This window comes from Ovis canadensis, chromosome 1, assembly GCF_042477335.2.
Source record: "Ovis canadensis isolate MfBH-ARS-UI-01 breed Bighorn chromosome 1, ARS-UI_OviCan_v2, whole genome shotgun sequence".
NCBI classification, from domain to species: domain Eukaryota; kingdom Metazoa; phylum Chordata; class Mammalia; order Artiodactyla; family Bovidae; genus Ovis; species Ovis canadensis.
The window spans coordinates 247,246,588-247,264,838 of record NC_091245.1 but is presented as its reverse complement, the minus strand read 5'-3'; positions in this window follow the sequence as shown (position 1 = coordinate 247,264,838).

The window sequence follows — 18,251 nt, the reverse complement described above, 5'->3', positions numbered from 1 at the left end:
ATTCCACAGATTTTTAAATTAAGTGTATCCACTAACTAATTACAAAAATGGAAATACAATGGGAAAAATCCACAGTCATCTCTGCAACTACCTTAACCCCAGGACCAAACTTAATATCATGTGTGCTGGGGCAACTTGATATTTGTAATATTATATTATAATATTAATATAATATTATATATTTTAATATGACCTAGTGTGAAATACAGAGCATTGACTTTGAAATATTATTTTCAATAATACCTAACCTGAATCTAATAAAACTTTCAGAACTTACTTCCTATTTACATTATTCAGGAAATAAAAAGAAAATCTTAAGCCATATTGGAAACCTACTTTTAGCCATACTGAAATTAAAAGAAAACCAATACCACAGTGAAACAGTAGAAAATTAGGTAAATCTAGAATGTTGAAACTCTGTAATACAAATTACCTAGCTTATTTAAAAAAGAGAAAGAGAGTGAGAGTCATAATAGTCAAATGAAATGTGTGAATTTAGGTTGGATAGCAAATTTAAATAAACAAGTGTAAAGTACATTTGGGGACATTTTGGGAAATCTGAATATAGACAGGATGTTAGATAACAGTATAGAATGATTGTACTTTTCTAAAACATGTTTTTGAGATTCAATTTACATAAGAGAATGTCCTTATTTTTAGTAGACATATGCTTAGGGAGAGTCACTGTGCCTGCAATTTATTTTCAAATGGATCAGAGATAAAAAAGAATATATGCATGGAAAGACATAAAGCAAACAAGGGAAAATGTAAATAATTGGCAAATTATGGTAAAGATAAATAGGTATTTATTGCAACATTTTTTCTGTAGGTTTGATAACATTAAAAATGAAAAGTGGGGGCATAAAGCCCTTTCTTTTATATCAGCTTAATTAATTCTAGATTATAAATGTTTGATTCCTGTTAGGTAAGGTATGAATGGTCGGTGACCCTTCATGGGCTAAAAGATTCAAGTAATGGCTATAGCTTTTGCATCTGTCTCTGCTCAGGAATTTGCACATTGTTAAATTCTGGCGTTATAAGTTACTTTCTTCAGCTGTGCCCATGTGACTGGAAAACTGCTACATCATAAGCTAAAGTAACTATGAGACATTTTGGGGTAATTTCTCTCCTAACAAAAACCTGATGGATTTATTATAAAACAATTCTAACAAGGGAAAAAGTAGACAATCTTTATACATGATACTTGTTTGATAGAGAAGCAACTGAGATAAATCAAGCTCCATTTCCATTCATCATTGGCAAGGGGCTCTTCTGGGAGTGGACATGAGTTTTTCTACCTTTTCCTAGAATTTATAGGTTTCTGTGCTCATAGTTGGTTAAGAAAGGTGAGTATGCTGTTATTTTTGGTGCCATTGCCCTTTACACACATTATTATATTGTGTTATATCTCACTGTGCAAGAAGGAGCACCCGTTCCGGGCCCAAGAGTGGGCTCTTTTCTACCACTGGGAAATGAAGTGTCTGAGGAGACGCACATGCTGACAAAGCAAGAGACTTTATTGGGAAGAGGCGCCTGGGTGGAGAGTAGGAGGGTAAGGGAGTCCAGGAGAGCTGCTCTGCCATGTGGCTCACAGGGTTTGATTTTATGGTAATTGGGTTAGTTTCTGGGTTGTATGTGGCCAATCACTTTAACTCAGGGTCTTTCCTGGAGTCTTGTCCATCATTCAGCCAAGATGGATTCCAGCGAGGAGGATTCTGGGAAGTTGGTAGGACATAAGGACTGAAGTCTCCTCTTTCCTTTTGACATTTCCTGAATTCCTGGCTGGTGGTATCTTGGCAGTTCTGCATTCCTTGCCAGGACATCCTATTGTAAGAAAACTCCTGTGGTAAGAAAACTCAAGTGTTACTATGATGCCTGGCCAGGGCCAGTGGTTTCAGACAGTTGGTTCGCCTAACACCACCGTTAGTAGCACAATGCTAAACAATGTAGTTGAATGTAGCTCTATTCTTTCCTTTACGTTCCCAACACAACCAATTCTCTCACCAAAGTCACAGTAGATAACAGAAATGAAAAATCCAATTAATTGTAGTCATATAATCACAAACACATGTGATAGAGCTTGGGATCAACAGTAGCACTAGGCATGAAAAGGAGACTTCATTTATTTGTAAAGGCCTTAGTGAGAACTTTCTATGTGCAAGTCACTGTGCCTTTCATTATCTATAATCAAACAGTGAATTAAAATTTGATTCTTGCTCTCCAAAACTTTATAATTAAATAGGAGAACTTGAACACAAATGACTAAAAACAAGAAATTGTCTAAGAAAAGTCATCTGAGTACCATACAAACTTAGAATGTGAAATTAAATCAATCTAGGAGCATAAAGAGAGCAAAGTGGTAGCTTTTCATCCACATCTTGAATGGATACATGACAATGGAGGTTGATGGCATCTTGAATAAAGGCAAATATGTGTGAATGGGAACAATCAGGTGATTGCAGTGCCTGCTTATCAAACACATTTCCAAAAATAGCATGGCATGGGGAAATTATAAAATAAGAATAATGGGTACGAAATTTGAATTTTATTGTTCACACAAAGTAGTTCTCAAAGTATGACTGCGAATCGCATGCCTCAGATTTTATGACCTACTTGTCAAATACACACAATTCCTGAGAACTTCGTTAAGAGCTACCAAATCTTGGTTTCCATGTATAGGACTTGCAAATGAGCATGTATAAAATCATCTCTGTTGACTGTTATTCACACTAAATTTTGGATAATATTTCCTTAGGCACTGGGGAATCGCTGAAATACTGTGGGGAAGTACATAATCATTCCTGGATTTTATGTAGAATGATCTGGCTAAACAGACGTTCTTGTTCAAAAACATTTGGGCCTTTCGATATTCCCAGGACAAGTTACTTTCAAGAAAGGAGGAAATCCTTTATGTCATGTCCACCCATACCTCCTGTCATATCATTGGCAGCATTAGATTAGAAATAGAATGCCCAATAAATGTAATATGCTTTAATCAGCCCAAAGCTGTCTCCCTCACCCTGAGTCTGTGGAAAAATAGTTTATTCTGTGAAAATAGTCTCTTTAGCAAAAAAAGGTTTGGGATCACTGCATTACAGCATCTATGAGAAATTAAAAAAATAAAAATTTAATTTAATCTGCATCACAGTGATGAGAAACAACATTTTGGACTTAAATAATTTGACAGCTAGTGTATTAATATACTGTTAGCACACACTATTAAAAAAGTCAGTAGACTCACAGACATAGGTAACCCATATGGCTACCAAAGGGTAAGGTGTAGAGACATAAATTGAGAATTTACAATTAATATACACACTGCTATGTATAAAACAGATAAAAAATAAGAAACTACTGTATAGCACAGGGAACTACATTCTATATCTTGTAATAACCTACAATGGAAAAGAATATATATATAAAATTTGATTAATATTTTAATCAAGTATCACTATGTCAGGCAATGTTTTGTGTTTAAGTTAATGATAATTGAGAAGGATAATGTTTTTAAATTCTGTGGTCCTTTTTTCTTCTCAAAAATATTTGCCACATTATGAAAAATTAATTCATATAAAATTTAATTAATATAAAATATTTCTTGCTAGTGCAAATGAAATATTCTATATATCACACCCTGCATAAGCTTACACATTGATGATGAAAGGCAGTCATAGAACAGTGTCTTAGGCAGGTAGAGGCACTTCCCTGGTGGTCCAGTGGTTAAGACTCCATTGCAAAGGGCACAAGTTTGATCCTTGATAAGGGAACTAAGATCCTGCATTCCACATGGCATGGAATGTAAAACTAAAGAAAGAAGAATAAAACAAATAAATAGGCAGGTAAGGCTCATGAATGTTCAGCATGGAGAATGTCTCACCCTTGAAGACATGATCAATGAGAGAGAACCAGGTGAAAGTCAGAACCAGGTGAAAGACCCATACAGCCTTACTCAACCCTGCCTGCCATGCACGCTTTTTTATGGTTTCTAAAATCATGCACTCTAATTACTATTAAAATGTGAAGTTTAAAATAGCTGGCAGAAATGCTGCTACATACTCATGAAAGCATTCTTCACATCATTTGGCAAGCATGTGTACTGTTGTCTTTTCTCTCTTTTATTGTCTACTTCAGCTTCAGTGCCATGCCTTGCTTATGTAATAGTGTATCTTCCCTTCTCTCTTGAATCTGACACTGCCTTCTCCCTTTGCTCTGCCACCTCATTTCCTTCATCCTTTTAAGCAAACTTTATAATTGACTCAATCGCCATTGTATAACTTTCCAAAATCTCCGTATTAGAAAATGATCTTTCTGAAAACTCATGCCATTGCAAACCATCTTATATCATTTAAAACAAATTGCCATGTCTGAAGAATGAATGACATGTATATCTGATTACTTTTATGAGAACATAGGCTCCCTGAAGGCCACAGCAAATAACTTAACTGCTAAGTCCTTCCCAGTCTTCACTCCATCAATTCAGTTCAGTTGCTCAGTCGTGTCCGACTCGTTGTGAACCCATGGACTGCAACACCCAGGCTTTCTTGTCTATCACCAACTCCTGGAGCCTACTCAAACTCATGTCCATTGTGTTCGTGATGCCTCTCTCAATAGCCATTCAATAAATATTTCGTAAGTCCACGGGTTAATGAATGAATAAGGTAATGGAGATCATAATTTCTATAAGGACTAGGGCAGTATCAGCTTATTAAAGGCTTTAACTCCAGGTTTCAGTCTCTTATCCTGAGGAGTGACCAATACAAATTTTTTAGTTAAGGAATTTATGATGCCAAGAATATTAGAGAAGAAAAAAAAATTCTGGTCACTCACAATTATTTCCAACATATATTTCTGGGAAATTACGTTTAAAATAAAATTACCAATCATTATATTTCCTGTGATAAAACATTACTGTAACTTTTTTAACACTGATCTTTTTGTTGATTGACTTTGTCTTTACATTAGTTGCTGTGTTATTGCTTACCAGCATTCTTGGAATATAGCAAGGATGTTTTAAACATGTGGATAAATAAATAAATAAAAGAAGACAAATCTATGATGTTAGTGAAAATCATTTTACAATTTTAACATGTAATAGTAAAAAATAGAATAATACATCAAGAATCTGTTTAAAACAGTTAATCATCAAATTTGGGGTTTGTTTTTTCACTTTAAAATCTGTTATTGAAAGCATATATTGAGAAATGTGGGCTCCAATGTTAGAGCACCTGGGTGTTCATGCTGTGATTTCCTAACTAGACAAAATTTTTAGCAGCTTTTGTTTTCTATTTCTTTGTTTACAAAATGACAAAAACATCAGCCCCTTCTTCTAGTCTACTTTATAGACTATAAAGTATATACTAACTGATGTAAATTGGTGATTTATTGAAGAATCACATCTTTATTCTACATTGTGCAAAAGTTGTCAGAATATTGCATATAATTTGCAATGATTCAATCGGCCATGTCTACCTCTGGAGCAATTCAATAATTTACTTGATTAGCAGTAATTTCACAAAAATAACTACATAAGAAAAAATTTTAGTATGGGACTCGGTACAAAAGCAGAGAAGATAATTCTAATAATGATTTTGGAAAAATGTACAAGACATAAAATTTCCCCCAAGAGAATAAAATATTTTGCCTCTCTGGTAAGTTGTAGTGGAATGAACATTGTACCATGAGTCACTGGACCTGAGTTTAAATCTGGGGCTCAATATCTGTACTTTCTCTTAACAGTCAAATGTATCAAATACAGGATAACACTGTTTTTCACTGCTCTTTCATAAACTTTAACTTTTCCTTTCTTCTTCCTTCTTTTCATTTTTCCTTCTTTCCTTCTCTTTCCTCCTTCCGGCCCTTCTTTTCTCCTTTTCCTTCCTTCTTGTTATTTATTTTTCAACTACTCCTGCTTTGTTCCAAGAGGTCTAATAGGCCCTAAAATAAACACAGTGAAAATATAGATATCATCTTTTTTGTCCTTGGAACTAACAGTCTTAGCAGAAGGAAGGAATCTGAAGAAGAAATTTCAATAAAGCAAGAGCTGAGAGTTCTGGTACTAAGAAAAATTAAATAATGAAAAGGCCCCAAAACTTTGAACACAATTCTGGCCTTCCCTGGTGGCTCAGATGGTAAAGAATCAGCGTGCAATGATGGAGACCTGGGTTCTATCCCTGGGTTAGGAAGATCCCTTGGAGGAGGGCATGGCAACCCACTCCAGTATTCTTACCTGGAGAATCCCTATGGACAGAAGGAGCCATGGGGTTGCAAAGAATTGGACACGGCTGAGAGACTAAGAACAGCACCAGAACAAACACTACTCTTTAATAGAAATACTGTGTAATCTGAAAATACCCACTCTTGACAATGTGCAATTAACCTGTGCACATGCCATGCTAGACAAATAACGCTTCTTTTCAATGAGAAATTCCTTTGTCTGTGATGACTGGAGTTGTGCCAGCTGTCCAAGTTCATCAGGTTTCTTCTCTGCTAATGGTAAGACACTGTTTTCATTGTGCTCAAGTGAGTGATCTTTCAGATACTGCTATGTGATTGCTTTCTCTTATGAAATATTTCAAATGAAAAATAGCATATTAAGAAAAATATAGCAACATTGACACATCTGTTATCTAGCCTTACCAAATCTTACCACTTTGGCATATCCTTTTCAGACATGAAAGTAAATTATACAGTACAGTTACTTGAATACACTTTTAAAATTCTCTTTTCTATTCTCCTTTCTTGGTGAAATCTAAATTACATAATTATCATTTCAATGAAAATATTTGCAATGTTACTATAGTCTTTACAAATAATAAGTAGCATTATTTTGAATATATTTAAACTCTATTATCAATATAATGTTGTATGAATCTTTCTGCATCTGGCTTGCCTGCTTATTTTGCTGGTTGTAATATATAATATGATGTTTTATAAATATATAGAATTCATATGTGACATGAATCTTTATATGCATGTATACATGTATAAACATATACTTCATTTTAATGGTGATTCTCTATTCCATTATCTGATTATATCATCTATTTTTAAAATAGATTTTAAAATAGATCCATACATCTGTTTTTTATTGAAGAACATTTAGATAGTTTCCTATTTTCACTAGTACAAATCATACCCCAGTGACCATTATTTTCTACAAGTTATTTTTCTTTCTCTCCTCCCTCCTTCCTTCTTTCCTTCCTTACTTCCTTTCAATATGCAGAAAGAAGTTTGAGAATTGTGAAACAAAAGGAAGGCAGATACCTCAAATTGTTCTCCAGATTGTATTCAATACTTTTCACTATTCACACATGAAATGTTCTGTTTCTTCTCCTTATTAACACAAAGATGGTCACATTTCAATTATTTCTGAATGGATGAACATGAAGATGTAGCTCCTTGTATTATCATTTGTTGCTTTTTCTTTATTAGGATTGCATATCCATGTTTCTTAGTCACTTGCACTTCCACTTAATAAAAGTGGATGTTATTTTTATTGACTATTAGTTTTCAGTTAATGTATTTTGCCCATTTACTTGTGAATTGCTTGTCATATCTTACTGATATGTTGGAGTTTAAAAAAAATTACATGTGTTGGTCTTTTATGAACTACATAGTTTAATTATATGATTTAAAAATATTTTATCCCTGTCAGTGGTTTGTTATACTCCTTCATTTTAGTAACTTTTGATGAGCTACAGTTTATTGTTTATGGGATATATGGTTTGTGATATTTAAGAAATCTTTCCTATTGTGACATAAAAGTTATCTTACAGTTTCTGTTAAAATTTAAATACCTGATAGAATAAATCTTACATTTGCTCATCTTCAAATTATTTTTGGCTCTTCTGGGCCTTGGTTACTGCCTATGGGCTTTCTCTAGGTGCAGGAAGTGGGGGCTCTTCTTCCTTACAGTGCTCAGGCTTCTCATTGCAGTGACCTCTCTTGTTGTGGAGCACACACCCAGGCTCTAGGGTGCATGGGTTCAGTAGTTGTGCGCAGGCTCAGCTGCCCTGCGGCATGTAGGAATCTTCCTGGACCAGGAATTGAACCTCATGGCCCCTGTATGGGCAGGTGGATTCTTAACCACTGGACCACCAGGGAAGCCCACTGCTGGATTTTTGAAGGAGAAATTTTGATTACATATTCATATTTTAGTAATGTTTGTCTAATCTTCCCTTTGGCCACTTCCTTCCCCTACTCCTCCCTTTCTTTCTTCTCCTCCCTACTTTTTGCCATCTCTTATCCAACTTCTTCTTATTGAGTTTTAGTGTTTCTTGCTTTTAAAACTTTCAAGTGTGCAAATTCCTTCTAGGATTTATCCTAATTGCATTTCGTGAGTTTTGATGTGTGATTCTTTCATTCTTGCTTATTATGTAATTTCTCTAGTGCTTTCTTCTTTAATACACAAATTATTTAGGATTGCATATTCAAATTTCTAAACATATAGTTTTATAGCATATTTCTAAATGTAGGTTTTAACTATAATTTTATTGTTGATGACTCACTGAATTTTATTGCAGTTTAAGCTTTTTTGTTAATAGGATAGCAATTCTTTGACATCTGATAAGATTTTGAATCTCTGTACATACTTATTTTCTTTTTCTGGGTAAATGCAAATATGTACTTGAAAAATATATTCTTTCTATGATTTATGCAGTGTGTGTGTGTCTAACATATGTGTGTGTAATATAATTAAAATTTTCCTATTTTTACTAAGTTTTTTGCCCTACTTGATTTGTCATCATATGATAGAAGAATACACATTAAAATCATCAAGTTCAGGATTTATTTATTTCTTAGTGTAATTTTCTTTCATCATTTGTGTTATTATATTAGCTCTTTACAAGTTCATTATTGTTATATATGTCATTGTTGTGCATTTTGGTAGATTTTTATTATATTCTTCATTATTTTATAATTATTAGATTAGATTTCTATATTTGTATAAATTATACACATTTATTATTTTATAATTATATTTACATTATAAATATTTATATTGCTAAATTATTGTTATAGTACATATTATAGTAGTATTGTTTTGCTTAACCTTTATTGCTTCTTTTCCTTAATTATATTTTGGCTGGTAATATTATCATGGCTTTGTGCCATATCTGTTTGTACTGCAGCTGCTCCTGCTGTTGCTAAGTTGCTTCAGTCGTGTCCGACTCTGTGCGACCCCATAAATGGCAGCCCACCAGGCTCCCCCATCTCTGGGATTCTCCAGGCAAGAACACTGGAGTGGGTTGACATTTCCTTCTCCAATGCTTGAAAGGAAAAGTGAAAGTGAAGTCGCTTAGTCATGTCTGACTCTTAGTGACCATTGACTGCAGCCTACCAGGCTCCTTCATCCATGGTATTTTCCAGGTGGAAATACCTGAAGTGGGTTGCCATTGCCTTCTCCAATCTGTTAGTACTACTTTACTTATAATCTAAATATATGGTTTTATTATAGACATATCCTTTTTAAAGCAGTGTATAGATTGATTTTAAAAATATAACTTGAATACCAATATCATATGTTAAGGGCATTCAGTTCAGTCCAGTCTGTTCAGTCGCTCATTTGTGTCTGACTCTTTGCAACCCCATGAACTACAGCACGCCAGGCCTCCCTATCCATCACCAACTCCTGGAGTTCACTCAAACTCATGTCCATTGAGTCGGTGATGCCATCCAGCCATCTCATCCTCTGTCGTCCCCTTCTCCTCCTGCCCCCAATCCTTCCAAGCATCAGAGTCTTTTCCAATGAGTCAACTCTTTGCATGAGGTGGCCAAGTATTGGAGTTTCAACTTCAGCATCAGTCCTTCCAATGAATACCCAGGACTGATCTCCTTTAGGATGGACTGGTTGGATCTCCTTGCAGTCCAAGGGACTTTCAGGAGTCTTCTCCAACACTACAGTTCCAAAGCATCAATTCTTCGGTGCTCAGCTTTCTTCACAGTCCAACTCTCACATCCACACATGACCACTGGAAAAACCATAGCCTTGACTAGATGGACCTTTGTTGGCAAAGTAATATCTCTGCTTTTCAATATGCTATCTAGGTTGGTCATAACTTTCCTTCCAAGGAGTAAGCATTTTTTAATTTCATGGCTGCAGTCACCATCTGCAGTGATTTTGGAGCCCCCCAAAATAAAGTCTGATACTTTTTCCACTGTTTCCCCATCTATTTCCCATGAAGTGATGGGACCACTCTCCTCTTTCACTTTCATCAAGAGGCTTTTAATTCCTTTTCACTTTCTGCCATAAGGGTGGTGTCATCTACATATCTGAGGTTATTGATACTTCTCCCGGCAATCTTGATTCCAGCTTGTGCTTCTTCCAGCTCAGCGTTTCTCATGATATACTCTGCATGTAAAGGCATTCACCTACCTATATTCAGAAAATATTTGGACTTATTTCTAAATCATATTTCTCATTGTTTATTGTGTACCATCATTTTTCTTATAATCTTTAGCATCCCTTTGTAACTTATATGAGATTGATTAGAATTTCTATTGCTTCTTTCATCTTTTAATCATTTTTAAAAATTTCTTTCTTTTTTCTTTTCTTCTTCTCTTATCTTTTGTTCTGATAATTTAGAAACTACAAATTATGATGTGTAAATTATTTTGCAATTATTTTCATTTTCATATAAGTAATGATAATTTTCATTTAAATATAAATTTATTCTACACAACTTTCAATATGAAGCCTGACAAGCTCTTATTATACTCTAACCATTCACTGAATAATGTGTGTGATAGCATCCTGCATCATTTCTTTGAAATTTTTGTGAGTCTTTTAAACACAAACACAGTTGTTTTGTAGTCAGCAATTAAACATATTTATCAATATCTTTTATTAAATTTAATTTTCCCTATACACTCTTTCTTGTTTCTTATTTCGTCTAGAAGCAATGGGCTCAGTAGGGAATTTTTTCATGAGAAGTCTTGTGTAATAACATCACTATCTCTCGAGATGTTTGAAAATCTTTATTTTGTCTTCACACTTGAATAGCAGTTTGACAGGTTGTAATACCTTAGGTTGACATGCAGTTCAGTTCAGTTCAGTTCAGTCACTCAGTCATGTCCAACTCTTTGCGACCCCATGAATCGCAGCACGCCAGGCCTCCCTGTCCATCACCAACTCCCGGAGTTCACTCAGACTCACATCCATCGAGCCAGTGATGCCACCTAGCCATCTCATCCTCTGTTGTCCCTTTCTCCTCCTGCCCCCAATCCCTCCCAGCATCAGAGTCTTTTCCAATGAGTCAACTCTTCACATGAGGTGGCCAAAGTACTGGAGTTTCAGCTTTAGCGTCATTCCTTCCAAAGAAATACCACAGGTATTTCTTCTGAATGGATTGGTTGGATCTCCTTGCCAAAGATGGAGAAGCTCTATACAGTCAATAAAAACAAGACCAGGAGCTGACTGTGGCTCAGATCATGAACTCCTTATTTCCAAATTCAGACTTAAATTGAAGAAAGTAGGGAAAACTACTAGACCATTCAGGTATGACCTAAATCAAATCCCTTATGTTTACACAGTGGAAGTGAGAAATAGATTTAAGGGCCTAGATCTGATAGATAGACTGCCTGATGAACTATGGAATGAGATTTGTGACATTGTACAGGAGACAGGGATCAAGACCATCCCCATGGAAAAGAAATGCAAAAAAGCAAAATGGCTGTCTGGGGAGGCCTTACAAATAGCTGTGAAAAGAAGAGAGGCAAAAAGCAAAGGATAAAAGAAAAGATATAAGCATCTGAATGCAGAGTTCCAAAGAATAGCAAGAAGAGAGAAGAAAGCCTTCTTCAGTGATCAATGCAAAGAAATAGGGGAAAAGAACAGAATGGGAAAGACTAGAGATCTCTTCAAGAAAATTAGAGATACCAAGGGAACATTTCATGCAAAGATGGGCTCAATAAAGGACAGAAATGGTCTGGACCTAACAGAAGCAGAAGATATTAAGAAGAGGTGGCAAGAATACACAGAAGAACTGTGCAAAAAAAAGATCTTCACGACCCAGATAATCACAATGGTGTGATCACTCATCTAGAGCCAGACATCCTGGAATGTGAAGCCAAGTGGGTCTTAGAAAGCATCACTACAAACAAAGCTAGTGGAGGTTATGGAATTCCAGTTGAGGTTGACATTACTTTTGCTAATAAATGGGGAAGTTTTGATTTACTCCTTTTTTTTAGCACTGTTGCTGATTAAATTATGCTCTTCTTATAGTTATTTTTCATATGCTATTTTAATTTTTGTTGATTTCTTAAAATGATTTTCTCATTCTTTCTTATGTTGTTCAATTCATTGTGCTGTGTTTACCTGTGAGCTTATTTTGATCCTGCTCTGTGCCAGGAACATACTTTCAAATTAAAAACTCAGCCATTGCCCAATTGAGAGCCTATTTGATGATATATGACAGAGGCTGTTAAAATTGTTACTGTATGGTAAATTATCAGTACCTTCCAATTTTCCAAGAGACTGTGGCTATCCTAATGACATTAATGAAATAAGTACATTTTTTATTTCTAAGGTTTCTAATTCACTTTTTCATATCAATTGTTCTTATTTCATTTCTGCTAATTTTGTTACAATATTTCATGCTTTAGATTTTCACTGTTCATTAATTTCACAAGTATTTGTATTGAAGTTTGTTACTCATTCTATAAAATTAATTGCATCTGAAATAAGCATATGCTACATATAGTTTGAGTATCCTTTTTAGCCTTATTTATTCCATGTGATTTATGTATTTGTTCATAGCAACTGGTTTATTTATTCATTTATTTTCTAACTGATTTGATTACTAATCTCTTTGAGTTGTCTCCATCTATATCTAAAAGAAAGTGAAAGTAAAAGTCTCTCAGTCATGTCCAACTCTTTGCAACCCCATGGACTATATAGAGACTATATAGTTCATGGAATTCTCCAAGACAGAATACTGGAAAGGGTAGCCATTTCCTTCTCCAGGGCCTCTTCCCAAGCCAGGGATCTATATCTATTCAAGGCCTTTGTTCAGAATCAGATAGTATAATGACCTCTGGATCAGTTGTCTCCAAAGTGACAGCCTTGAACACTGCTCAACATTTCAATTTCATTTCTGGAGTAACAGATGTGGTTGTTTTATTTTTATGGATGGCAATATTGTTTGGGTTTTCTATTTTTCTCTCTTATCTTTTGCTGTGTGTTTGATTCACATCAAAGCATGGGCTCATTTTGGCATTTTAACTTAAGTCTTTGTGACTATTTTAATGGACTTTTGAGTTCCCATATAATTTTCCTGATCTCTTTTTATTGCCAATGTTATGAATCTTTGTCCATGTTCTCATTATTATTTAGCATCACTTGTGGGAAAAGTGAACAGCAGCACTTTGTGAAAACATCACCTGTCATGTTTTATAAATTACAAATTTTCAATACAGAAAATTTCTTGCAGATTTGAAATTGTTGTTGTTGTTCAGTTGCTAAGTCATAGCCGATTTTTTGTGACCCCGTAGACTGCAGCACACCAGGCTTTCTTGTCCTCCACTACCTCCTGGAGTTTGCTCAAACTCATGTCCATTGAGTAGATGATGTCATCCAACCATTGCATCCTCTGTTGCCACTTTCTCTCCTGTCTTCAATCTTTCCCAGCATCAGGGTCTTTTCCAGTTAGTTGGCTCTTTGCATCAGGTGGCCAAAGTATTGGAGCTTCAGCTTCAGCATCAGTCCTTCCAATGAATATTCAGGCTTTATTTCCTTTAGGATGCACTGGTTGGATCTCCATATAGTCCAAGGGACTATCAAGCATCTTCTCCTGCACCACAATTGAAAAGCCTCAATTCTTCAGCTCTCAGCCTTCCTTATAGTCCAATTCTCACATCCATACTTGGCTACTGGAAAAACCATAGCTTTGACTATATGGACCTTTGTTGGCAAAGTGATGTCTCTTCTTTTTAATATGTTGTCTAGGCTTGTCATAGCTTTCCTTCCAGGGAGCAAGAATCTTTTTATTTCATAGCTACAGTTGCTGTCTGCAGTGATATGGAGCCCAAGAAAATGAAATCTGTCACTGCAGAATTATAATTCCTCAAATTATTCTATATGTGGAAAGTAAAGTGAAACTTTTGACCTAAGATATGACTTCAGTTACCACTGAAAGTCATAAGAACTGAATTTATTATATAGAAATATTACATAAGGAAAGATGGACATTTTACACAGTAGGGCAGAGAATAATGGAGTAATAGTGTGGAATGTGGAGAACTCTAGACTCTAGGGTAGGAGGCAGGTATCTACTTTGAAACTTGCCAGAGATCAAAAGAATCAAAACCTTCTCTGAAGATTCTTTAAAACCTTTGTTTCCTCATTTGTAAAATTAAAGTGTTGCATTACAGAATTATAAGAATTTTTCCAGCTCAATATATATGATCTTGACGTTCTAATTGATGTTATGCTTCTGAAATGATGTCCAATGCTTGGAAATTGCTTTAATCAGAGTAGAAGCAATTTTTATAGTGGTGATAAATGGAGTAGATTCCAAATGAGGCATTTGGATTTACAAAGAAAAATAACTGGCATTCATGCTCAGGTAGAAAAATAAATCATGAAAGTAAAGAAAATAACCGCTGTCTCAAAATAGTTCAATTTCTGAAGAGTTCTCCCCCACCCCTTTTTTGAAAGGAAATATTTCACCTGACAATTGAAAAATACAGGATTGTGTTTTCAGTTTTAAAGTTTGAAAACTAATTCAATGCTTACATTTTAGGTTAGCCTTGTACATAAAAAGAATTCAGAGTATTCAAATAAGCAGCGTTGTAATACCAGCATATCTCATAGGGTCTTCTATTCAGTGCCTTGTTCGTATGGATATAGAGGGGAGTTGACAAACATGAGCTCACTTTCAGAAAAGCTAGAGAAGATTATTCCAAGAATTTGGTTTTCGTCTTACAGAAACACAAACATCTTAGAAATTTAGGGAATTATACAGTGATTATCATTTTTTGGTAATTTACTTAATGAATAGTATATACAAAATGCTTTATTTTGTTTTATAGTTGAAACCTTTAAATAAACCCTCCTAATTTGCAGATATCATGTTTTCAAAGAATCAAGAGGACTCAAAAACTTTAGCATGAGTACAAATGAAGGCCAGAATCAAGAGCAAATCATGTTTGTATCTTCAATACCTATCATAACATTAGTTATGTTTTACTTGTTGAATTTAAACTCTGAGAATGCAAGAGTAAAGTGCTAGTGACTTAAAAATTCATCCATCTAAGAAAACACACATATAAGACTTTTGCTAGGCTTCTTAAATATCATACAGGGTCTAGAATTCATTACATAAAGCTTCTAAGTTTGATAACTCAAACTATTTTATACTCTAGAAAAGTGATTTTTACATACTTTATTTTGTGAATCATTTTCAGAGATACCTAGAGTAAGATTCCAAGATCAATACATAATTTCTCTAACAACAACAACAAAATGTTCATTTTTAGTTGGACAAATAGCTTCACATCAAATTAGGTTTTGCTGCCAGTGAGTTTGTGACTTACTTAACAAAAAACTGTTTTCAGAGCTTTTGGAATTTCAAATAAATGATCGTATATCTATATTATATTTAAGGTACAGAGAACTGGAAGGGGGAGAGTGGAATACAAAAGTGTTTTTGAAAAGATCTATTTGTATTGCATAAAAAATATCCTGTAAGTCAATAACCTCTAAGGAACCTAATGTGTTTAGCTGATACAGCCACACATTTGCCATGCCCTCTTGAGACACAGCAAAATTGTAAAGATGACTGCTTGGGTGGATATAGTGGAGCAGTGTATGTCAGGAAACAGATTTTTTTTTTTTTTAATATGAAGTGAACAACCTAGAAGATAATAGACCTAGGGCCTGGACTTTTTCAGAGACAGACATTTAGTGACAGAATCAACAGAAACAAGAAAACTGAAAAGATAATTTTTTAAAGTTTAAAAATGGGTGAGTCATCATTAAAATATCCAGAGCTACTCTGTGTCATTTGGGTTATCACATGGCTCATGTATGAAGTCACATGAGAGCAAATCCAAAAAAAAAGATAAAAATTCCTCCAAGAGAAAGTGAAAGTCCTTCAGTTGTGCCTGACTCTCTGAGACCCCATGGACTATAGAGTCCATGGAATTCTACAGGTCAGAATACTGGAGTGGGTAGACTTTCCCTTCTCCAGGTGATCTTCTTGACCCAGGGATTGAACCCAGGTCTCCTGCATTGCAGAAAGATTCTTGACTAGCTGAGCCACAAAGGAAGCCTAAGAGGAAGAGAAGAGGCTTTATTTTCTAAGTAAAGAGATACATAAGCTTTAAAAAAAAAAAAGGTAGTTGACACATAAACTTGCTTAACAGCGGAGGGAATTATGTTCAGTGAATACACATAGTGAAAATGTCTGACATATGCATTTTTCATTTTCTGCAAATTGATATTTTGCATCATGTAGTCAGTCTAAGATCATGGAATCTGGCCCCATCACTTCATGGCAAATAGATGGAGAAAACAATGGAAACCATGAGAGGCTTTATTTTGGGGGCCTCCAAAATCACTGCAGATGGTGACTGCAGCCATGAGATTAAAAGAACTGGCTCCTAGGATGACCAGTTATGACCAATCTAGACAGCATATTAAAAAGCAGAGACATTACTTTGCTGACAAAGGCCCATCTAGTCAAAGCTATGGATTTTCCAGTAGTCATTTCTAGATGTGAGAGTTGGACTATAAAGAAAGCTGAGTGCCAAAGAATTGATGATTTTGAACTGTGGTGTTAAAGAAGACTCTGGAGAGTTCCTTGGACTACAAGGAGATCCAACCAGTCCATCCTAAAGGAAATTAGTTCTGAATATTCGTTGAAAGGACTGATGCTAAAGCTGAAACTCCAATACTTTGGTCACCTGATGTGAAGAACTAGCTCACTGGAAAAGACCCTAATGCTGGGAAAGATTGAAGGCAGGAGGAGAAGGGGCTGGAAGACTGTGAGATGGTTTGATGGCATCACTGACTCGAAGGACATGAGTTTGAGCAAGCTCTGGTTGTTGGTGATGGACAGGGAAGGTTGGTGTGCTGCAGTCCATGCGGTTGCAAAGAGTCAGACATGACTGAGTGACTGAACTGAACTGAATGAGTGTGGAACTAAAGGGCCTCTTGATGAAGGCAAAGGAAGAGAGTGAAAGAGCTGGCTTAAAACTAAATATTAAAAAATCAATAATCATGGCATCTGGCCCCATCACTTCACGGCAAACAGAAGGGGGAAAGGTGGAAGCAGTGACAGATTTCCTCTTCTTAGGCTCCAAAAACACTGCAGATGGTGACTGCAGCCATGAAATCAGAAGACAGTTGCTTCTTGGCAGGAAAGCGATGACAAACTTAGACAGTGTGTTAAAAAGCAGAAACAGTACTCTGTCAATGGAGGTCCGTATAGTCAAGGCTATGGTATTCCCAGTGATTATGTATGGTTTTGAGAGCTGAACCATAAAGAAGGCAAAATGCCAGAGAATTGATGCCTTTGCTGGGAGAAATATCAACCTCAGATATACAGATGACACCACCGTAAGCCTCTTGATGAAAGTGAAAGAGTAGAGTGAAAAAGTAGCTTAAAGCTCAACATTCAGAAACCTAAGATCATGGCATCTGGTCCCAGCACTTCATGGGAAATAGATGGGGAAACAGTGGAAACAGTGTCAGACTATTTTGGGGGGCTCTAAAATCATTGCAGATGGTGACTGCAGCCATGAAATTAAAAGACGCTTACTCCTTGGAAGAAAAGTTATGACCAACCTAGATAGCATATTAAAAAACAGAGACATTATTTTGCCAAGAAAGGTCCATCTAGTCAAGGCTATGGTTTTTCCAGTGGTCATGTATGGATGTGAGAGTTGGACTGTAAAGAAAGCTGAGCGCCAAATAATTGATGATTTTGAACTTTGGTGTTGGCAAAGACTCTTGAGAGTCCCTTAGACTGAAAGGAGATCCAATCAGTCCATCCTAAAGGAGATCAGTTCTGGGTGTTCATTGGAAGGACTGATGTTGAAGCTGAAACTCCAATACTTTGGCCACCTCATGTGAAGAGTTGACTCATTGGAAAAGACTCTGATGCTGGGAGGGATTAGGGGCAGGAGGAGAAGGGGACGACAGAGGATGAGATGGCTGGATGGCATCACCGACTCAATGGATGTGAGTTTGAGTTAATTTTGGGAGTTGGTGATGGACAGGGAGGCCTGGCATGCTGCGATTCATGAGG